Source organism: Lissotriton vulgaris, chromosome 7, assembly GCF_964263255.1.
Source record: "Lissotriton vulgaris chromosome 7, aLisVul1.2, whole genome shotgun sequence".
NCBI classification, from domain to species: Eukaryota; Metazoa; Chordata; class Amphibia; order Caudata; family Salamandridae; genus Lissotriton; species Lissotriton vulgaris.
Genome location: NC_141695.1, coordinates 1,051,625,191 through 1,051,646,474, shown reverse-complemented (window position 1 = coordinate 1,051,646,474; position 21,284 = coordinate 1,051,625,191). Strand labels below are relative to the sequence as shown.

Below are 21,284 nucleotides of genomic sequence, written 5' to 3'. Positions count from 1 at the left end.
AATTACATGAAGCGCCACCACTGCGCATTGACGTCCATTCCTGCCTTTCTGCGCCACCAGACGCATATCTTGAGCTCCCTTCATGCCTCAGACATTTACCGCTACATTTTCTTCAGTGTGCAAGCAATGTCATCTACAATAACAAAAGGTTTAAAGCCCTGTAGGGACTGTTACAAACAAATGCCTGTGACAGATTTGCATCAGGTACGCCTTAGATGTCTGGGGTCAGCCCACGACTGCAGGCCTGCTGCAGCTTGTGTCGATAAACCCGAAGGCCATCAGGGATCGCGAGGCAAACTTTTACACCGCCAAGCATAAAAAGACTCCTTACCAGGACTGCTCCCAGTTGCAGTTTGCGTCAAAGGTTCAATCCCATTCCTGGAGTCAACTAAGCTGCTATAGAGACTGTTTTTTGTCACGGTCCAAATCAGGTAAGTCAAAACAGAAGCACAAGAAATAAAAGCAGGATACCGCCCACTCATGCTACCCGCTTTTGCCTGAACAAGCAAAGGGGCGGCACCACAAATCTATTTCGCTTTAAGTCGGTGGAAATTTGAGTCAACCTTGCAGCTGGTTCTGGCACTACCAGACTTTCTGGGGCAAGTAGCCACGCCACATCAGATTGAAGAGCTCAGCACAGCTATGCCCCAGCTCATCAGATCCCTACCAACTCCCTTTGGCGTGCCTTTGGTCCCCAAGGAGCTCGAGAGACATTCCACCTAGAGTACTGCAGGCAGGTTCACTGTCAGAGACAGTTTGACCCTTCAAGCCCATATTCTCTGGCTCCAGTGCCGAACCCACTTCCGTTGCTCGGGCACTACGATGCCGACTCCCTCACCATTGGAGACGGCCGTTCCAATAGTTCTTGCCAATGTCGATCTGACTCGGATCTGACCTCAAACGAAGTTGCAACCGGTACAGCCAGAGGCACCACTTTCCCCACTTGACTTACCACCTCCACCAAGTAGTACACACGCTCTGCATTTTCTTTTTGATACAGACTCAGATAACGAATAAGACCAAAGTGATGGGTTCGATCAACCCTACCGGGATGGCAATTGGTATGATGACTTACAGGAGGCTAGTGAAGCAGTCACCTGGAACAGGGTGAAGGCTGAAAAGTTTACGGAACCAGTCTGGCACCTGGGGAATACTCAAAAGGTGAGGAATCTGAGGCTAGAAGTCTCTATCAGAAGCAAATGTTAATACATTCATTCCGCTGCAGCAGAAACCAAGGTATGATAATCTGTATCGTATGTCATTCAGGACATTGTAACTATTGAAGTAAGATTTTGCATTTTTGTATTTACTATTTAATAAGTAATAAGTGATCCAGATTATAAACCAAAGTAGCGATGTTGCTCTTAGCATTTTATACATCTAATAATACTGATAAACAAGTTACTCACCATCTGGTAACTCTTTCTGATCACTACTTTAAACATAGATTTGTCACCATGTGAATTTCAGCAATTAAGTTGTGACAGTAGGTGGCGTCGGGTCCATCCTCAAGGCCTGAGTGTAAAGGATGTGGCATCGTGGCCCCTTCAGTCACCACCTCCGCATGATGGTGTCAGTTTCTTTTCGATATCTGTCTGCGCCACTGGACGCGGAGCCTTAGAAACAAGATTGTTTTATTGGTTCAAATGGAAAGGGCAACAAGACTGAGGTCCCCAGGGGCCTCTTAAATGGTGTTGGTGGAAATATAGGATTCAGCTCTTTAAGAAAACACACTACAACAGGTGGTTAAAATAACTATTGCTGATGAGGCAAACGTAAGAAGGCTGAAAGAGCCGGTAAACGGCCTCAACTGTTAACAAAGTAATGCCTTAATGGGTAAAAAGATCGGTAAAAAGATGGGCAAAAAAGCAAAATATCAGCTAACTGTGCCTGTAAGGGTAGAACATATCAGGTAGCACACCAGGCAACAAACTTCTCCCAGCATCCTACATAGATTATTTTAATGGAAAGAAGCATGGCTGTCAAGTGGACACACTACTTGGGAAGGAAGGTCAAAAACTGTCACCTATATATGTCCAAGCATGGAGGCGTAGGTTGTGCGGACTCGGGTGCCGGACCGTGCTATTTTGGCAGGGGTTAGATTGGAGGACAAATGCTCATTGCCAGAAGTTCTAGATAGCAACTCTCCTTGCCCAGTCTGGAGTCACAAGGATGACTTTGACTCAGTTGTTTCTGATCTTGAGAACTTTGGGCAGGAAGGGAAGAGGCAGGAAAAACTTAAGAGTTCTGAGCTCCACTCCAAGCAAAAGGCGTCGCCAAGTGAGGGCTGCACTGTGAACTCCAAAGCACAAAAGCTTGAACAATGCGCTTTCTCTGAGGTGGTGAATAAATTGAGCAAAGGTTCTCCTCATTACTGGAAGACAGCCTGTGCCACCTCTGACTGCAGCCAACATTCGTGATCCACTAGGCAACCTTGGCTGAGCTACTCAGCGCTGGCCTTTAAAGATCCGACCAGGTGATGTACGAACAGGGAAATGCTATGAAGCTTCAGCCATTTGTAGAGGAGCAGGGCCTCCTGGCTTTGGACCCACCAACCAACTCTGCCCTGTTAGTTTTGATATCACATGGCAGTGATGTGGTCTGTGAGAACCTGCACCCATTCCCTCTTGAAATAAACTATCCGCTTTTACTGTAAAGCAAATCACGTGCAACTGCAATAGATTGATGTGGAGCTGGGTCTCAACCAGAGGGCTCCGATATTCACCTCTCTCACATGTGCTCCCTAACCCAGCAATGGTTCACCAGTCATGAATGATAGCTCTGGGTTAGGAAGAGCAGTCTGTCACTGGTCAATTGGAGTCAAGAAGCCACTACTTGAGATATTTTGCAAGCTACTCTGGGACCTGAATGGAATCCAAACGGCTCACTTGTTGCTGGGCCCACAGACTTCAGATCCCATACTGAAGAGCCTGCATTTGCCACCAGGTATGGTCTACAAGGAAGATGCAGGAAGCCTCAGAGGTTCTATTGAGACCCAGGTGAACAGTTTGTCAATACACTAGGCAAAAGCAGTAGGGGTGGAAAGGCATACATGAGTTTAGAGACTCAGTTAAGATGGAAGGTGTTGCTAAGGGACAACCGCATTGGGAACTCCAATGCACAAAAGTCTGGATGCTACGAGTTCTCTGTAGTGGCGAACAGAGTGAGCCAGGGTTCTCCCCCTTGCTTTCAGATGCCCTGTGTCACCTTTGAGTGGAACTGCCATTCATGATCGCCTAGGTAATGGTGGCTGAGTTTGTCTGTTCTGGCAGTTAAAGATCCTGCCAGGTGCTGAGTGATTAGGGAAATGCCCTGAGCGTTCAGTCTTTTTCAGAGACGCTGTCTCCTGGAACAGAACCCACAATCTCACCCGCCCGGTTTGTTGCAATATCACATGGTAGTTGTCTTATTTGTGAGAATCTGTACCCGTTCTCCCTTGATCAGTAAGAATGCCTTCAGTGCCAAGCGAAATGCCTGCAACACCAGCAGGTTGATGAGGAGATAAGCTTCTGATGGAGACCAGAGTACTTTGAGCTTCACCTCTCCCAGGAGTCTTCCTCACTCAGCAACAATGCATCCATCATGACTGTTAGCTCTTGGTGAGATGGGAGAGGGGTCTGCCACTGGTCCAATTACAACCGAGCCACCGCTACAGATCTTTCTTAGTCTCCTCTGACACCTGTATGGAATCTAATAGGTCCCCGTGGAGCTGAGCCCACTTAGATTTCGGATCCCACTGCAGAGCCCGCATGTGCCTCCTTGCATGGTCCACAAACAGATTGCAAGGGGTCAAAAAGCCTCAAAGCCACTCCCACTGAGACCCAGGTCAAGGGTTGAAACATCAGGATAAGAGCCAGAATATCTGGATTTGTTGAGATGGAGGTCAAGCTCAGGAAAGCACTGTGCCCAGGACGGTTCCAATAAAGAGGAACCTTTATGAAGGAGTAAAGTGTGACTTCGGCATGTTAATGGAAAACCCAAACAATGTGAAGAGGTTGGCTGTCATCTGGAGGTGGTTTACGACTGTTTGAGGCAAGTCCACATTCAGTAGCCAGCCATTTAGGTAGGGAAAGATATTTATTCCCAACAACCGTAGACAGGTTGTAACCACCATCATCTTTGTGAACATCCAAGGTGCACTGGTAAGTCCCGGTGAACTAAAAGTGCTTTTGTGGTGCATGAAACCATAGGAAGCATTTATGTGATTTTAGGTCAGTAATTTGGAAATAGGTGTCCTGTAAATTTAATGTCACAATCCAGTCTATTAGGTCCAGGGCAGGCATAGCTTGGGCCAATATGAGCATTTTGAACTTCTCCTTCCAGAGGAAAAAGTTCAAAGGGCACTGATCGAGGATCGGACAAATGCCTCCATGTCTTTTCAGTGCCAGATAGTGCCAATAACAGGAATAAAAGCTAGTTCCGATCTCTGATGCTGGCTCCCTTTCTATGGCTCACTTGGCTAAGAGAGCTAGTACTTCTCAGTCAGAGTATGGACAAGTGGCCTGCTGAGAGGCTTTGCTGTGTGACTGGCATATGCGGAGGATGCAACAGGAAGGATAAGGAATGGTAAAACATGATGTGGCCACCCACTGGGGAGATATCGTGCGCTACAGAGGGTAGATTAAAGAGGTTTTGCAGAAGCTGTGGGGGGAGGGTGTGGACAGAAGGAGGGGGGAGGGGGGGGGGGAGGGGGGGAGGGAGGGGCAGGTTGTCTGCAGTTTGGGTATAGCGTTGCCTGGGAGCAGTCAGCTTGCTCCCCAGGCCACTGGCATCTTGCAAATCCCAGAAGATGCTCATAGGGGTGGGGTCATCATTAAAAGAGATGGGGAGCATTCAGGTACTGAATATGAATACAGGCGTGCGGCGTATGACCTCGAAGAGGGGAGAAATTGAGCCTAGTATAGAAAAAGTTTGGGGATCCACTAATTATCCCTGGAATATTTTATAGAATTGATTGTGACCTGAAATGCATTTCACTCAAGTACTGGTGTGCGGGGTGGTTGCAGTTCAATTGGCTTTCTGCCTCGCATTGACACACTGACAAAATCCTTAGTGGCAGGTGGTCCAGAAAGCCTATTCCTGGGCCGTGTTTTTGAAGTTACAGAACCTTTAGCAGCGCTTGACCTTGCCCCTCCTTGTTTGCTTGGATGGAACACTGTGGTTGTGTTGCCCATTTGAATCTAGACTGGTTTTCCCTTGACATTTCAGGAAGGCCTTCAGTGCCAAGAAGTGTCTTCAGTTCCAGTATGTTTATATGTGTTACTGCTTCTGCCTGGCTCCATAGACCCCCCGGTGTTCAGTTTCACCATGGGAGCCCTCCCCCCTGTGTAGGGTGAGTTTTTTTTCTTCTTTTTGTCCTCATATATGCCACCAGATGTTATATGCTCTAGATGGGTCCCTCTGATGCCTTTTATACTGACATTCTTGGTGCCGCCCCGGGGTCAATATACAGCAACCAGAGATCTCCCAGAGGTGGGTTGTTTCCTTATCCAACTCCTCTGTCTCTTGATAGAATACCTCAGACTAGGGGAGGACAGGACCGACACAAACCTCTGGCAATCATCGGACCGTTAATTCTTTGACCAGGCCACTAGTTCCGACCATACATTCTCTGAGCTTTCGGCTCGACCAGCCATGTCCGTCTTACGAACTTCCATGATTTTTTTTAAACAGTCTGCAAATCTGGGAGGAGCCGCTGACTTCTATTCTTTACAGATCTCCCTCCTGGCTATAACTACCACATAAAATATGAATTGTGAGGAGAATTTGTTAATATTATACCCGCGTGGTAGACCAAAAAACACTAACCTAGGAGAGCAGGGGATAGTAATTGATAAAACCTCTCCCAGAAAGTCAACAATCGCTTTCCAATACTCTTGGATCTCAGGGCACTCTAGGAATATGTGCATGTTGTTTGCTGCTAGGAGTTTGCAGCGGGGGCAACAATAGTTCTCCTGTGTTACCTTATACAGTTTGGCCGGGGTCCAATACACCGGATAGGCCGTAAACAGATGATTTCTCCTTAAGTTGGCCGGTTTTAGTAATCTCTGAGACAAGGAGAAAGTCTGTCCAGATCTTACTGATTTCTTCGGGATAATCAGCTATAGCGTTACCCCAGAGGCTTACCAACTCATGATCCAACATTCCTTTTGCCTCCGAGTAGCTTGTACCAGTGCGATACTTCTCGGTTCCAACCTCCCCCCCTGCAGATTGAGTCAAGAATTCCAGTATCTTTTACCCGCTGTAATGCCTGCCTTGACCACCATGCAGATAGTTGGTAGAATTTAAATCTCGTCAATGACCCGTTTGTGAGAGACACTAGAGAATTCCAATCCATAAGACCGGAATCAACCCATAGATCTCCCCATTTCTGCACTCCTGCTGTTATAGGCAGGGATAACTGGTCCTGAAGACACACTGGTGTGCCCGGAGAATCCCAGACTGGAGTGTAGGTATGGTAATATGGAATTCCCAGAGCCTTCCGAATATACCCCCAGTTCCGAAGTGCAGTCTGCAAAATCTAAAGACGGACTTTCTTATAAAATTTCTGGTCACCAAATATAAATAAAAAAAACTCCTGGCCATGTGGTAGATCATATAATAAAGGCTGAAATAAACGGCCCTGTGAAGATGAGTCTAATACATTAGCTAGTAGCCTGAAGTTTTTAAAATGAAAGGCATGGCAATATAAGAGTAGGTCTGGTAGAGCCAGACCCCCGATCTTTAAACCCCTCCTTAGTTTTTTCCAGGCTATCCTGGGAGATTTACAAGCCCAGATAAAAGAACCAATCTTACCCTGAAGGTTCTCGATATCTTTCAAAGGAAAAGATAAAGGGATGAAATTACATAAAAAAGTCAACTTAGGGAGTATGGACATTTTAATGAGGTTAACTCGTCCGTATATGTTTAATGGCAGACTACCCCATCTTGTGTTTAATGATATCTTTCACTACAGTCTGCCAACTGATTTTTGGGATATTCTTTAATTCTTGAGTTAAATAGATTCCCAAGTATCTCATTTTTAGGTGTCGGCTAGCCGCGCGGAAGCGCGTCTCCGCCAAGATCTTTTGTCAACGAGTGTGCTTCTCAAGAGACACTCCTGGCCGAGCGCAGGCGAGTCTAAACTGGCACGCGCATAAGTACGAGCGCTGCGCGAAGCTCCCACACAACACACGCATGCGCATACATAGAAACACACACAGAAGCGCACATGCACGCACATACATACAGAACCCCCCCACTCATACACACACGCGCGCGCACACACACACACACACACACACAAGTGCACCGGCCTCCCCCTCTCCCCCCTCCCCTTTAACTTACTGTGGCAATCTGGGGGACTCCGCTCTCCGCACGGGCAGGGAGAGTTGACGCTGCGGCTCTTGGTAGCTCCTTTCCCGGGACTCCCTCTTGGCCAAGGGAGCCCCGCAACACGTGTGCAACGTCCTGTTGTCGGCCCCGGGGCTCTCCACGCTCGCAGGAGCCCCGGGCCGCTCGACGCATTTCCTCCGCCTGCCTCCTCTTCCGGTCCGGACGCGGCTCCGCCCCCGTCACAGGCGACCTTGCCTGACTTCCGGTGTGGCCGCGGCGGAATTCCGGGGGCAGTGGGAGTTACTCCACCCCCCTCGAGAGTGCACGTGAGCTCGCGACGAGTTGCAATGAAAGTTAAGTGCACACGATGAGCGCTATTACAGGGGTTGCAGATAACAGGCTATTCACAAATGAATGCATCAATTAGTTAGTCCGTTGGGGCTGCAGGCCCAAGAATGGTTTATTACAGGAATGCTGCATGCTTTGATTATGTGTTGCCAACACTCTTCACTGTCTTGCACTGAGGGCGTTTTCTCCTCTTCTGGGGAAGTTCTCGCCTTGAGCACTCCTCGGGAGCAGCTGCCTTTTTTATGGGTAAAATGCACTCTGCTGTTGTGTGTGTAAAGACAGCACGCCATTTTACGACATTAGAAACACTAAAATTGGACATAGCCACAGCCGCAGCTTAACCAGTCGTTTCCCTCTAAGTCAGCAGACACTGCTCTGTTCAGAGGCATAGCTGCCTGACTGACGCCCATCCCCATCCCCTCCACCTGGTGGCTTTACAGAACATTCATTTTAGGTATCGGTTTTCAAGGAGACACAAATATTTGAGGCTTCGTGAAACCTGGGTGAGACACTAGTGATGTGTTACCGGTCTCCGATCAGAGTGGTATATTGCGCAACGCAATTTAAACCGGCCTAGGTGAATTTCTGTGGCTGTGATGAAAGCTCCATGGCGCCCCGCATGACCCTAATGCTCCCTAATCTATTTTACCGCAAGGGACATGACTCGTCGGTGCAGTTCGACATCCGAAAGTAGGCCGGGCATTCTCCTCAAAATGAGAGCCAAAAAGCGTGACATTGCGAAATATTTGTTTTTGACATGAAAATAGGACGCAGGCGCCATTCTGTGGGAACCGATAGGGTCACGAAGTGGGCAGATTTTAGGTTTGTAAACTATTTCGCAGTCGCGCCGGTTCGCCTAGCTCTTGGCATGCCCTCACTGTGTGATTTTATGTTTAGTGTGTGCCAGTGCTTGAGTCCCTATCTTGTTTTGTCTGTGTCGGAGGTGGTCGGCTTCCTTTGTTTTTCACCTCCGAGTTGCTAGGCTGGTTTTGGCTGGGAGCACATGCTACAGAACTATGATAACCAACAAACGGACCGCTTTTTCACTGACAAGCTTTTGTAAAAACTGCTGTTTTCCAAGAAATTGCAGGACAGAATAATTCTCTCCTAAAACGTAAACTTACAGTGCAGAGTAGTGAGTGCAGAGTGTGCAAAGTGCAGAATAGTGAGTGCAGAGTCGTGAGTGCAGAGTCGTGAGTGCAGAGTCGTGAGTGCAGAGTCGTGAGTGCAGAGTCGTGAGTGCAGAGTCGTGAGTGCAGAGTAGTGAGTGCAGAGTAGTGAGTGCAGAGTAGTGAGTGCAGAGTAGTGAGTGCAGAGTAGTGAGTGCAGAGTAGTGAGTGCAGAGTAGTGAGTGCAGAGTAGTGAGTGCAGAGTAGTGAGTGCAGAGTAGTGAGTGCAGAGTAGTGAGTGCAGAGTAGTGAGTAGTGAGTGCAGAGTAGTGAGTAGTGAGTGCAGAGTAGTGAGTGCAGAGTAGTGAGTAGTGAGTGCAGAGTAGTGAGTAGTGAGTGCAGAGTAGTGAGTAGTGAGTGCAGAGTAGTGCGTAGTGAGTGCAGAGTAGTGAGTAGTGAGTGCAGAGTAGTGAGTGCAGAGTAGTGAGTAGTGAGTAGTGAGTGCAGAGTAGTGAGTGCAGAGTAGTGAGTAGTGAGTGCAGAGTAGTGAGTGCAGAGTAGTGAGTGCAGAGTAGTGAGTAGTGAGTGCAGAGAAGTGAGTGCAGAGTAGTGAGTGCAGAGTAGTGAGTGCAGAGTAGTGAGTGGAGTGAGTGTGCAAAGTGCAGAGTAGTGAGTGCAGAGTGCAGAGTAGTGAGTGCAGAGTGCAGAGTGGTGAGTGCAGAGTAGTGAGTGCAGAGTGAGTGTGCAGAATGCAGAGTAGTGAGTGCAGAGTAGTGAGTGCAGAGTAGTGAGTGGTGAGTGCAGAGTAGTGAGTGGTGAGTGCAGAGTAGTGAGTGCAGAGTAGTGAGTAGTGAGTGCAGAGTAGTGAGTAGTGAGTGCAGAGTAGTGAGTGCAGAGTAGTGAGTGCAGAGTAGTGAGTAGTGAGTGCAGAGTAGTGAGAAGTGAGTGCAGAGTAGTGAGTGCAGAGTAGTGAGAAGTGAGTGCAGAGTAGTGAGAAGTGAGTGCAGAGTAGTGAGAAGTGAGTGCAGAGTAGTGAGTGCAGAGTAGTGAGTGCAGAGTAGTGAGTGCAGAGTAGTGAGTGCAGAGTAGTGAGTGCAGAGTAGTGAGTGCAGAGTAGTGAGTGCAGAGTAGTGAGTGCAGAGTAGTGAGTGCAGAGTAGTGAGTGCAGAGTAGTGAGTGCAGAGTAGTGAGTGCAGAGTGCAGAGTAGTGAGTGCAGAGTGCAGAGTAGTGAGTGCAGAGTAGTGAGTAGTGAGTGCAGAGTAGTGAGTGCAGAGTAGTGAGTGCAGAGTGCACAGTAGTGAGTGCAGAGTGAGTGTGCAAAGTGCAGAGTAGTGAGTGCAGAGTAGTGAGTGCAGAGTAGTGAGTGCAGAGTAGTGAGTGCAGAGTAGTGAGTGGAGTGAGTGTGCAAAGTGCACAGTAGTGAGTGCAGAGTGAGTGTGCAAAGTGCAGAGTAGTGAGTGCAGAGTAGTGAGTGCAGAGTAGTGAGTGCAGAGTAGTGAGTGCAGAGTAGTGAGTGCAGAGTAGTGAGTGCAGAGTGCAGAGTAGTGAGTGCAGAGTGCAGAGTAGTGAGTGCAGAGTAGTGAGTGCAGAGTAGTGAGTGCAGAGTAGTGAGTGCAGAGTAGTGAGTGCAGAGTGCAGAGTAGTGAGTGCAGAGTAGTGAGTAGTGAGTGCAGAGTAGTGAGTGCAGAGTAGTGAGTGCAGAGTGCACAGTAGTGAGTGCAGAGTGAGTGTGCAAAGTGCAGAGTAGTGAGTGCAGAGTGCAGAGTAGTGAGTGCAGAGTGCAGAGTAGTGAGTGCAGAGTAGTGAGTGCAGAGTGCAGAGTAGTGAGTGCAGAGTGCAGAGTAGTGAGTGCAGAGTAGTGAGTGCAGAGTAGTGAGTACAGAGTGCAGAGTAGTGAGTGCAGAGTGCAGAGTAGTGAGTGCAGAGTAGTGAGTGCAGAGTGAGTGTGCAGAATGCAGAATAGTGAGTGCAGAGTAGTGAGTGTGCAGAATGCAGAGTAGTGAGTGCAGAGTAGTGAGTGCAGAGTAGTGAGTGCAGAGTAGTGAGTGCAGAGTAGTGAGTGCAGAGTAGTGAGTGCAGAGTGAGTGTGCAGAATGCAGAGTAGTGAGTGCAGAGTAGTGAGTGCACAGTAGTGAGTGCAGAGTGAGTGTGCAGAGCAGTGAGTGCAGGTGCAGAGTGGTGTGTGCTGTTGAGTGCAGAGTGCTGTGTATTGGCAATGTAAATGACAATGCCATTTATTTATGATTTAAAGAAAAAAAAGAAATGTCATGAGCAATGCCAATAGCTCTACCTTTAATGATGCCGAGACCATTGCATTGCAAATGCTTGTTTGTTTTGCACCCTGAATAGGAATACTATTGTTCCACCCCATTATCTCGGTCTTCTCCCTATTGATTTAATAACCAGATAACCTTCCAAATTCCTCAGCTAAAAAGAATAGCCTAGGTATAGCCTCTACGTGATTGGAAGTATATAGGAGAAGGTCGTCTGCATATAAAGCGGTTTTAAACTCCAGCTTTGCTATTCTAAAGGGCTGAATTACATTGTCCTCCCTAATACCACAAACAAAAGGTTCCATGTAAATGTCACACAAAAGGGGGGACAGGGGGCAGCCCTGCCGTGTTCCGCGGGATATATTGAACCAATCAGATAAGGCCCCGTTAACCAAGACTTTTGCTCGTGGGTTTTGATATAATGATTTAATGCCCTCTATGAAAACTGGAGGGAACCCAAACCCAACCATAGTGGCCCATAAATATTTCCAATTTAACTGATCGAAAGCCTTGGCCGCATCTATTGCGACCAAGGCTAACGGAAGGCCTTTATCTTCAGCATGGTCTATGGCTCCAATCGCCTGAAAAGTTAACTCATTCAGTTGCCTTCCCGGGATAAACCCCCTTTGGTCTGTGTGAATTGTAGATTTTATTATTTTAGCGAGTCTGGTGGCTAAAATCCCAGAGTATAGCTTCATATCTGAATTCAGGAGGGAAATTGGCCTATATGATTCAATTTTCTTAGGGTCTTTATTGGGCTTTGCAATGAGAGTGATTGTGGCTTCGGCCCATGTAGGGGGGATACTGTAACCATTAATCAGTAGACAGTTAAAAAGTGTAGTAAGGACCGGTACCAATTGCTCTGAGTAATCTAAATAAACCTCAATTGGTAGCCCATCCGAACGAGCAGCTTTACCACGCTTCATTTTCTTCAATTGGTTAATTACTTCCCCCTCCATGATCTCGCTTTCCAAATACCTCCTATCTATATCAGAAATTTGGGGCAGATCTCTCTGGGTCAACCAAGTCTGGACCTCCTCTAACTCCGGATTCTTGTCCTCCGTATATAGGCCTTGCATAAACCCCATGGCTTCCTCTCTTATCCCTCCATCTTCCACAATTAAGACCCCTGTTTCCCTCTGAATTAAGACTTTAATGGTGTTCCTATTTCTTTCTTCTCTGGATTTCCAAGCTAGAAGAGCCCCGCATTTTTCTCCGTGGGTGAGTCTTTTGTGATGGTCACTGGGGAGTTGGGTGTTTGAAAGGCCTGTCCACTGTGATGTGTCCTCTGCTCAATCATCCTATCTCCCCCTTTGTACTTTCTCTGTGCCAACCACTGGGTACTCCCAACGCCCAGTTGCCTGTGACCACTGACATTGTATACATTCTTGTAGTGGCGTCGTGAAACTTTGCATGGGGTATTAGAGGTATGGACACGGTCATCATGCCCATTAGTTTTCTCGCTGTCAGAGTAATTCCACTCGGGATAAGGAGAGTTTGTTCTGTCGTGTCAGGATTCTTTTGGAGACTGGGAAGGATTCTAGAGTATAGTTTTGACCCCAAGAACATGTTTTATCTCTCTGGCATTGGTCCTGATTTCTCCATGTTTAGGGAGAACCCCAGTCTGTGGAGTGTCTGTGCGACAGTGTTTGAGCCCTCCTGGCACTGTGTGAACGATCTTGCATTTACTATCCAATTTCTAGGGAAGTGTAGACATGTGAGCCCTGTCTTCTCAAGCGTGCCACAACTACGGCAAAGCACAATGTGAACACCCTAGGTGCAGACTTTACCCCAAAGGGTAGGACCCTGAACTGGTAATATTTCGTATCCAAGATGAACCTCAATAACTTCTTGTGTTTGTTGTTCATCAGCACATGCAGTTAGGCATCCGGGAAATCTATGGTTGGTAGTAATCCTTCTATGGCACAAAGGTCCAAAATGGGTCTGGGGTGTTTCCTGGCTTAAGTAGTAGGAAACAAACCATGTAGACCCTTGCGTTTTCCAGATCTTTCAGGAACCTTTCCATTGAGGTCCTTGACCTCTTGAAGCATGAATGAATGAATGAATAGCAGATTTCTAAAGTGCAAACTTAGCCCAAGGGCATCAAGACGCTGAATACAGACCAGAAAACAAGGAAACAAAAATCCCCTCAGACCAGCTTCACTTGGAACAGCCAAGTCTTTAACTTCTTTCGGAAAATTGTGTGTGATTGTTGCCCCGCAAGATCAGCCGGGAGAGAGTTCCAAAAGTTTGGCGGCAGTAAATGAAAAAGCTCTCCCACCCCATCTCTTCCTTTTGAACCTGGGCACCATGAGGAGATTATTTTTTGCCGACCTAAGGTTCCTCGAGGGCACATAATGTTGGAATAACGTCTTAATGCCCACTGAAGCAGTCTCTCCTCCTTGTTGCAAGACCTTGCTTTTGACCGTATGTTTGATGGGGAGCTTAATATTCCAATAGAATAGCCATGCTGGATGATGCTTAGAGTCTATTTTCTGAAGGTGATTGTTTTTTAGTCATTGAGAAAACCCGAGATTCTCCCCCGATGGGTGTTGACTGTAGAAAGGGGGACCTCTTCCTTACCTCTGCTTCCTAATGTCTGTCTTGTTGAGCTAGGGTATGTACACTTTGAGAAGAGAGTTGTGGTAGAAAACTGGCGACGGGTGTTTGGTTGTTATCCTCCCCTTACTGGTGGTCATTTTCTTTGCACCAAACCCTCTCAGATGGCCCCCCAGAATTTGACACTGTCCATTGCTTTTGCAGTCTCACTGTCCTTTCTCATTTTATGCCACGAGTCATCTTCTTCTGTGCCAAACAGATTTTTGCCAGTTAAGGACATATGTAAGACCAGCATCTGCACTTCCTGCTTGAATTCTGAGTCGCCTAGTCATCTTAGATGCCGCTCTTGCACAGCTGTCAGCTCACCTTAACAGCAGCATCCATTGCTGACTTGCAACATATGTTAGAAATTGCTTTGCCTTTCTGGATGGGTCTCTTTGCCCTGCCTTGGTACAGCTCAGAGGTTTGGTCAGCTCTTATCTCCTACCATTGCTGGTGACCGTATCTATGAAAGAGGATGGTAACAGTTGACAATGTGCCATTCAGTGGTAGCCAACCTCTCACTTTTTCACTTCACCATCTCAATTTTCTTCCTTTCAGTTCTGTGGGAGGACTGTTGTTATATTGTATGTATTCAATTTAATGTTATTGCTTCAAGGCTCGTGTTGGTGCGAGCCTTGGAATGTGTGTATGTAACCTAGGTTCTAGTGTGGCTAGGTCAGTTAGAGCCTGGCTGAAGATCTGTGCAGTTGTGCTACCTGGCGCTACCTGTTCTTCATATATATATTACTCTTGAATAAAGGAATTAAAGTAATCTGACTAATTGATTACTTTACAGGTGGCGACGAGGTGAAAACAGAGGAAAAAGGAGTCTACTCTAAGTATATCGTGGATGAAGCTGAGGAGATTTGAAAGAATTTAAAAAAAAAGAAAAAAAAGCGTTGCTGAGCACAAGGATCGACAGGAGAGTAACGCGCTACTGAGTTTACATTCCTGGACAGACTGCTGTGGGGACGGGCACCATCGCACACAAGGTAGGAAAAAAGTAATTCAAAAATACCTTGTGGCATTTCAGTTGATGGACGCCTAAGCCTGCATCTTTTGAGCAGTGGCGCAGTTCGAAGCACGATCTCCCTGACGGCATCAGAACGCTTCCTTGTCATTACCCCGAACGCATGGACGTCAGCTTGAACCGCGCAGTGTGGAATGTGCGGGATGACGACAGTGCGCAAGGTCACGTAGCGTGACCTTGCGTTACAGCCATTTTTTAAAATTCTTGTTGTTATTTTGAAGTATCGGAAGGGCTTCACACGACGGAGAACCCAAAGTGGACAACGTAAGAGGATTAAAATATAAAGCGGAATTTAAGAGAAGAACAGGAGAGACTGTTGGGGCACTTTTAGAGGATAATTTGAATTTTTTTATTTTTTTTTACATTTGAAATAATTTTGGTGTTTGCTATTGGGGACATTCACGAACTTAACTAAAATATATGGAAAGAGGTGATCAATCAGAAACCAGATCAAAGGAGGAGATGGCTCAACAAAATTTCACGATCAGCCCTCCACAACCTTTCTGGGCCACGGGCTCACAGCCAGATATAAAGTGGGTAGAATGGAAGGAATATTTCATTAATTACATTTGTGCTATTGATGAAACTGGGAAAATGAAAGCAGAACAGAAAAAGAGAATACTATTACATTCTTTGGGACCAAAAGGTTTGAAGACTTATTCGCGCATACAAAAAGTAATTAATACAGATTTGAGTGAATTTGATAATGCCATAGGAGACATGGACAGATATTTCGCACCAAAAGTATGTATTGGTGTAGTGAGACAAATTCTTTCAGAGAAAACAAAAGAATGAAGAGTTGGTTGATGAATGGTTGGATGATTTAAAAAACTTGGCAATCGATTGCAAATTTGGTAATTTGCATGGTGACCTTATTCGGGACCAGCTGGTCATGCACAATGATAACTCGCCTCTGGGTAAATGGTGACGCACCCTTGGATGATGTACTTGCTATAATGAGAAAGTCTGAAATGTCCGGGAGATGTGCCAATGTAGTCAAAGATGCGGAAAAGGAATCTGGGAAAGCATCCTCAGCAGTTTTCAAGATACAAGGGGCAGCAAAAAACCCAAATAGACAATTTCAAAGTAAAGGGTCAAATCAACCATTCAGGAATCAAGGGAAGGAAAGGAGTATAGAGGAAAGAAGGTGTTATCGTTGCGACAGCAAAGAACATATGGCTTACAGCAAGATGTGTCCAGCTCTAAAGAAAAAGTGTGGCGTGTGTGGATTAATTGGACATTTTAGCAAAATGTGCCGTAGACGTAGTAACGTAAAATGTATTTGGAGCGAGGAGTTAAGTGCGAATGAAAGTGGAGAGGATGATGAAATTTGTGTGAAAAACGTAAGGGGGAATTATATGCCTAATATCACCGACGAGTCACTGGAAGGTAAACCAATATGTGATTTGTCCTTAGGTGGTGTAAAAGTCAAGGTGTATGCGGATTCTGGATCTCCATACACTATCATTAATGAGGAAATATGGAAAAAGAAATGTACGCACAAAATAGGAGATCAATTGTATGTCTCTGATTTTAACCCAGTGAGTTACACGGGGAGAAAATAGGTATGCTAGGGTTTAGATGGCTTACTTTTCTTTTCAAACGGAGGATGACAAGAGGAAAGTTATACATAGCCAAAACGGGACCATCTGTGTTAGGATGGCATGACCAGAAAAAGCTACATATCATCTTAGAACCAAACAGCAAAGAGAAGGTGCTGGTTCTAGATGAATGTAGCAAGATAGAGGATATTTTGAAAAATAAATTCACTAAAGTAGTGGGAGAAAAGTTGGGGAGGCTGAGAGGTTTTGAGCATAGGATCATGCTCAAAAGTGACGCGTAACCCAAAGTACATAAGGTCAGACCTATTCCAATGCTGATAAGGGATTAGGTAAAGAAAGAGATACAAGGCCTGTTAGCTAAAGGTGTTATTGAGGAAGTAGATTCGTCAGAATGGATTAGTCCAGTAGTAGTCGCGAGGAAATCCAACGGAAAAATTTGTTTGTGCATAGATTTGCGCCATCTCAATAAAAATATTGTCATTGAAAGGTTCCCGTTACCAAAGATTAACGAGATGGTTTCTTCCTTAAGGGGGGCCACTTGGTTCTCCACAATAGACCTTTCTGCCGCCTATCACCAGGTAGTTTTGGAGCCAGAGTCGAGGCATTTAACGGCTTTTATCACACCGTTTGGTTGTTATCAATTTAAGAGGATGCCTTTTGGGCTTGCATCGGCCGTGGCTGTTTTTCAGCGGTTGATGCACAAATTATTTGGAGAAATGGAAGGGATATGTTTCTTTCAGGATGATGTTTCAATTGCAGGCACCAACAAAGAAGACCATGATTCCAAATTATGGAAAGTGTTTGAAACACTGAATTCAGCGGGGTTAACTGTGGAGTTATCAAAGTGTAAATTTGGTGAAAGAAGTGTCTCTTATCTAGGCCATGTAATTAGTGAGGAGGGAGTCAGGCCCAAGGTGTCACTGGTGGAATGCATTGTATCATCGCCGGCACCAGGGTCTAAAGAAGAGATAAGGTCTTTCTTAGGGATGGCAGGATACTGCGCTAAATTCATTAATAATTTTGCATCTAAGGTATATAATATTAGATCGTTGCTGAAGAAGAATGTGAGGTTTGAGTGGACGATGGAATGTGAGAGGGAGTTTGCAGAAATTAAATGGGAATTACAAAAAATGAGTGCTTTGTCAAGTTTTGACCCCAATCTGGATTGCCTTTTGACTACGGACGCAAGTGATAAAGGGTTAGGTGCAGTACTATCGCAGGTAGGAGACGATGGAAAAGAAAGGATCATTTTGCTTGCGTCCAGAGCTTTGTCACCTGCTGAAAGTAGATATCCAATAATAGAAAGGGAGGCTTTGGCTTGTGCGTGGGCGCTAGATCATTTTCGTGCATTTGTGTGGGGGAAAATGGTAAACATCCGGACGGATCACAAGCCGTTGGTCCACATTTTGTCTACGGAAGGAACTGCAACAGCGTCAGCTAGATTAGTGAGGATTTCAATGCTTATGAAGGAATACATTTACAAGATTAGTTATGTGCCGGGACGAGACAATATAGTGGCGGACTGTTTGTCCAGATTACCAGCACCTTTAGAGGAGTGTGTTGATGACCCATGGGGGAACTTCAGTGTGGCTTTGATACAGGATTCTGGGGTTCCTGCCATTAGCAAGGAAGAATGGTCTAGAGAGCATGACAAGGATAGAGAATTAGTAGATGTTACTAAATATATTTGTAAAGGATGGCCTAAAGAAAAATGTATTACCAACAATATGAAACCCTTTTGGGAGGTGCGTTCTGAATTATCTTTTGAGAAAGAGGTTATAATGAGAGGGGACAGGATTGTTCCCCCTGTGGGGTTACGGAAAAAGATTTTGCAAATGTGTCATGAGGGACATTTTGGGATAGTGAGAACTAAGTTAGCAGTCAAGGGTTTATTTTGGTGGCCGAAGGTGACATGGAGATAGAAGCTTGTTTTGGTTTGTAGTTCGGCTGATAAGTCTTTAAGGACGTTGAGACCGACATTGAGTGAAGGTCTAATTCCAAGTCTTCCTTGGGAAACTATTGCAGTGGATATTTTTGGTCCAATAGGGGTGTGAAGGGATATGGTTTAGTTGCTATTGATCTCTTTACTAAATGGCCTGTGGTTAAATTTGTAGAAAAGGTTGATACTCAGACAGTTCTGAAATTTTTAGATAAGATCTTTATGATGGAAGGGTTGCCTGTAAATATTTTGACGGATAATGGAGTGCAATTTTTATCGAAGTCAGCTAAGGAATACTTTGAGAAGTGTGGAAATAAGCATAACACAACAGCTTTATATAATCCAAGTGGGAACGGAACAGTAGAACGGTATAATAGGGTGATTAAGGGTATTTTGCAGACAGCCATTAACAGGAATTTGGATTGGAAGGTAGAAATACAGAAACAGTGTGGTCTTATAAGGTCACTTTGCATAATAATACTGGGTTGTCCCCTTTCGTAATGATGAGAGGTAGATCACCCAGGTGTAAGTTTAATCCAGGTTGGTTATTTAGGAGGAGTGTACAAAAATGGTCACCTGAGGAAGTGAAAAAGAATTTGGAATTGGTTCATTTGAAGAGCAAGGAATACTATGATAAACGTCATAATGCAAAACATACTCAAGTGAAAATTGGAGCTTGGGTTCGAATCAGGAAGCCTTATAGAGTCCAGAAGGGAGAGAATACATTTGATTTGGCAAAGCAAGGGGTTGAAGTTTTTAGGAATTCTGTTAAGTTAAGTGATGGAAAAGTTTGGAATCTCAAGGATGTTGCTTTTGATATCAGTCAAGATCATGGTGAGGAAGTGATTGTGAGCGAAAAATCAAGAGATTTTGATTGGGTGGAGAATTATTTCGAAAACAGTGAGTTACAGTCCCAGTTAGCTTTGGGGGGGGGGCGGAACAGAGTTCACAGCCTCAAAGTTGTTGTAGTGAAGGTGGTATGTTTTCTCAATTAAGGGAAGGAGAAGGGATGGTGAATGATTCTGTGGTGGATAAGGAGGTTGGCAGTTCGTTGTCAGACCAAGGTAATGGAGAGGACAAAAATGGGAACAAAAATACTAGTAAACTTGTGAATTTGTAGAGCGCGAATTGTTGCCCGGAGGCGTCCAAGTGCTAGGATAACCAGAGCCTACTGAAGGGCAGGGGGGGGGGGGGGGGGGGGGGGGGGGGGGAAGGCAGGCGGTTAGTAAGCGGATGCAAACAAGAAGGTCTTTAATTGCTTGCGGAATTCAGTGAGGTTAGGGTTAGCTCTGAGATGGAGTGGCAGTGTGTTCCAGGTTTTGGACGCGTTGTATGTAAACGTCCTTCCGCCAGATCTGGATCTTTTTATTCTTGGCACCACTGCCGAGAAGGTATGGCTGGAACGAAGACTTCGGTTTGGGGTGTAATGAGTAACCAGGTCGCGTGTGATGCTGGGTCCTTTGTCCCAGAAGGCTTGATGGGCTATGCATAGTGTCTTGAACAAAATTCTCTGCCGGATCGGAAGCCAGTGGAGGCTAATCAGTCCGGCCCTCACTGAGTTTCTGCGGGGGATTTTCAGCAGTAGGCGCGCTGCGCAGTTCTGTACAATCTGCAGCCTGCGTAGGGTGTATTCTGGGGCGCCGAGATAGAGTGCATTATTAAAATCAAGGCGTGATGGAATAAGACCTTGAATGGCTACCTGTTTGGCTTCCATGGGGAGTAGGGGACATTTTATTTAGCACCCTCATGATGCCAAAACAGGTGGCTGAAAGTTTTGTGGCTTGGACATTGAAAGATAGCGAATTGTCCAGCCCCACTCCGAGGCTTTTGATGTTATTTAACACTGCGATAGACAAAGATACAGAGTCATGCATTGAAAATGCTGAATGCATTAAGAGGAAAAGAGCTTTGCCTGTTTGGCTTAAGGAATATGTTAGGTAAGACAGTTGTTTTAGTTTTTGTTGTTTTATTGTATTATTTTATTTTCATGTTTCTCTTTGTTAACATTTTTGCTTTCTTGTACAGGTCGTTTATTTTATTATAAGGAGGGGGGATGTGTTATATTGTATGTATTCAATTTAATGTTATTGCTTTAAGGCTCGTGTTGGTGCGAGCCTTGGAATGTGTGTATGTAACCTAGTTTCTAGTGTGGCTAGGTCAGTTAGAGCCTGGCTGAAGATCTGTGCAGTTGTGCTACCTGGCGCTACCTGTTCTTCATATATATATTACTCTTGAATAAAGGAATTAAAGTAATTCGACTAATTGATTACTTTACAACTATCATTAGTGGAAACATTGGTCATTTGCAGTGTGGTTGCTTAGATGATGGAGTGTGCCTCCACATGCTCTCTGATGTAAGCTGGGTCTTTGGAGGAGTGCTTATATGATTTTACCACCCTCTGTGTCACAGCTTTGGCTGTAGCTGGTTCCCTGAAGGCATATCGTCCGTAATCCAAGACACTCTGTAACACAGGGAGGAACTGTGTTTTTTCTGTATTGGTTGAATGATTTGTAATAAAAGTCAAAGAAACTCTCCAGGAAACAATGGAAACGGAATCCAAATTAATTCGGTAAGCAGATCCTTTAATATGCAGCCAAAAGTATCAGCGTACAAACTGAATGCCGTTTAACCGCACGGCAACACTATTTAAGCAAGGCATTTACATTCAAGCAACAACACAGACACGCGACTCAAACCTGCATGCACGCCGCAACATTCAAAAGACAACATACAGACACGCGGCACAAATCTACATACACACCTCACACGAACACAACACGCGACATACACGCATTCAAACCATTACACGATGTTTATTGTTTGTGAATGACGTGCGTGCGTTCACGCGCGTCATTTCAAACAATAACCATATACCACAGGATTTCCAGAAGAAACAGGATTCTGGCTGTTCCTCCTGTAGTTGCGCACCATACACGTATGCTGCCTTTTTAACCAGGTTTTGTACACAGCTATGTATTCAGGTGGAGACAGGTCTGGAGATTAAGTGTCCACCCTTCCTTTATGCCCTGCCACCTAACCCTGATCAAAATGACCTTTAATGGTCCCTCTTGGTAAAAGAGTTAATCTTCTTCCTCCTCTTTCGGCT

General features: G+C 45.6%; 1 protein-coding gene across 1 annotated transcript in view; it reads right to left on the bottom strand.

Moving 5' to 3' along the window:
- The window catches only part of DDX46 (DEAD-box helicase 46), a 970,300-nt gene that overhangs the window by 156,969 nt on the left and 792,047 nt on the right, over positions 1-21,284 (bottom strand). The gene's annotated exons all lie outside the window — the stretch shown is intronic.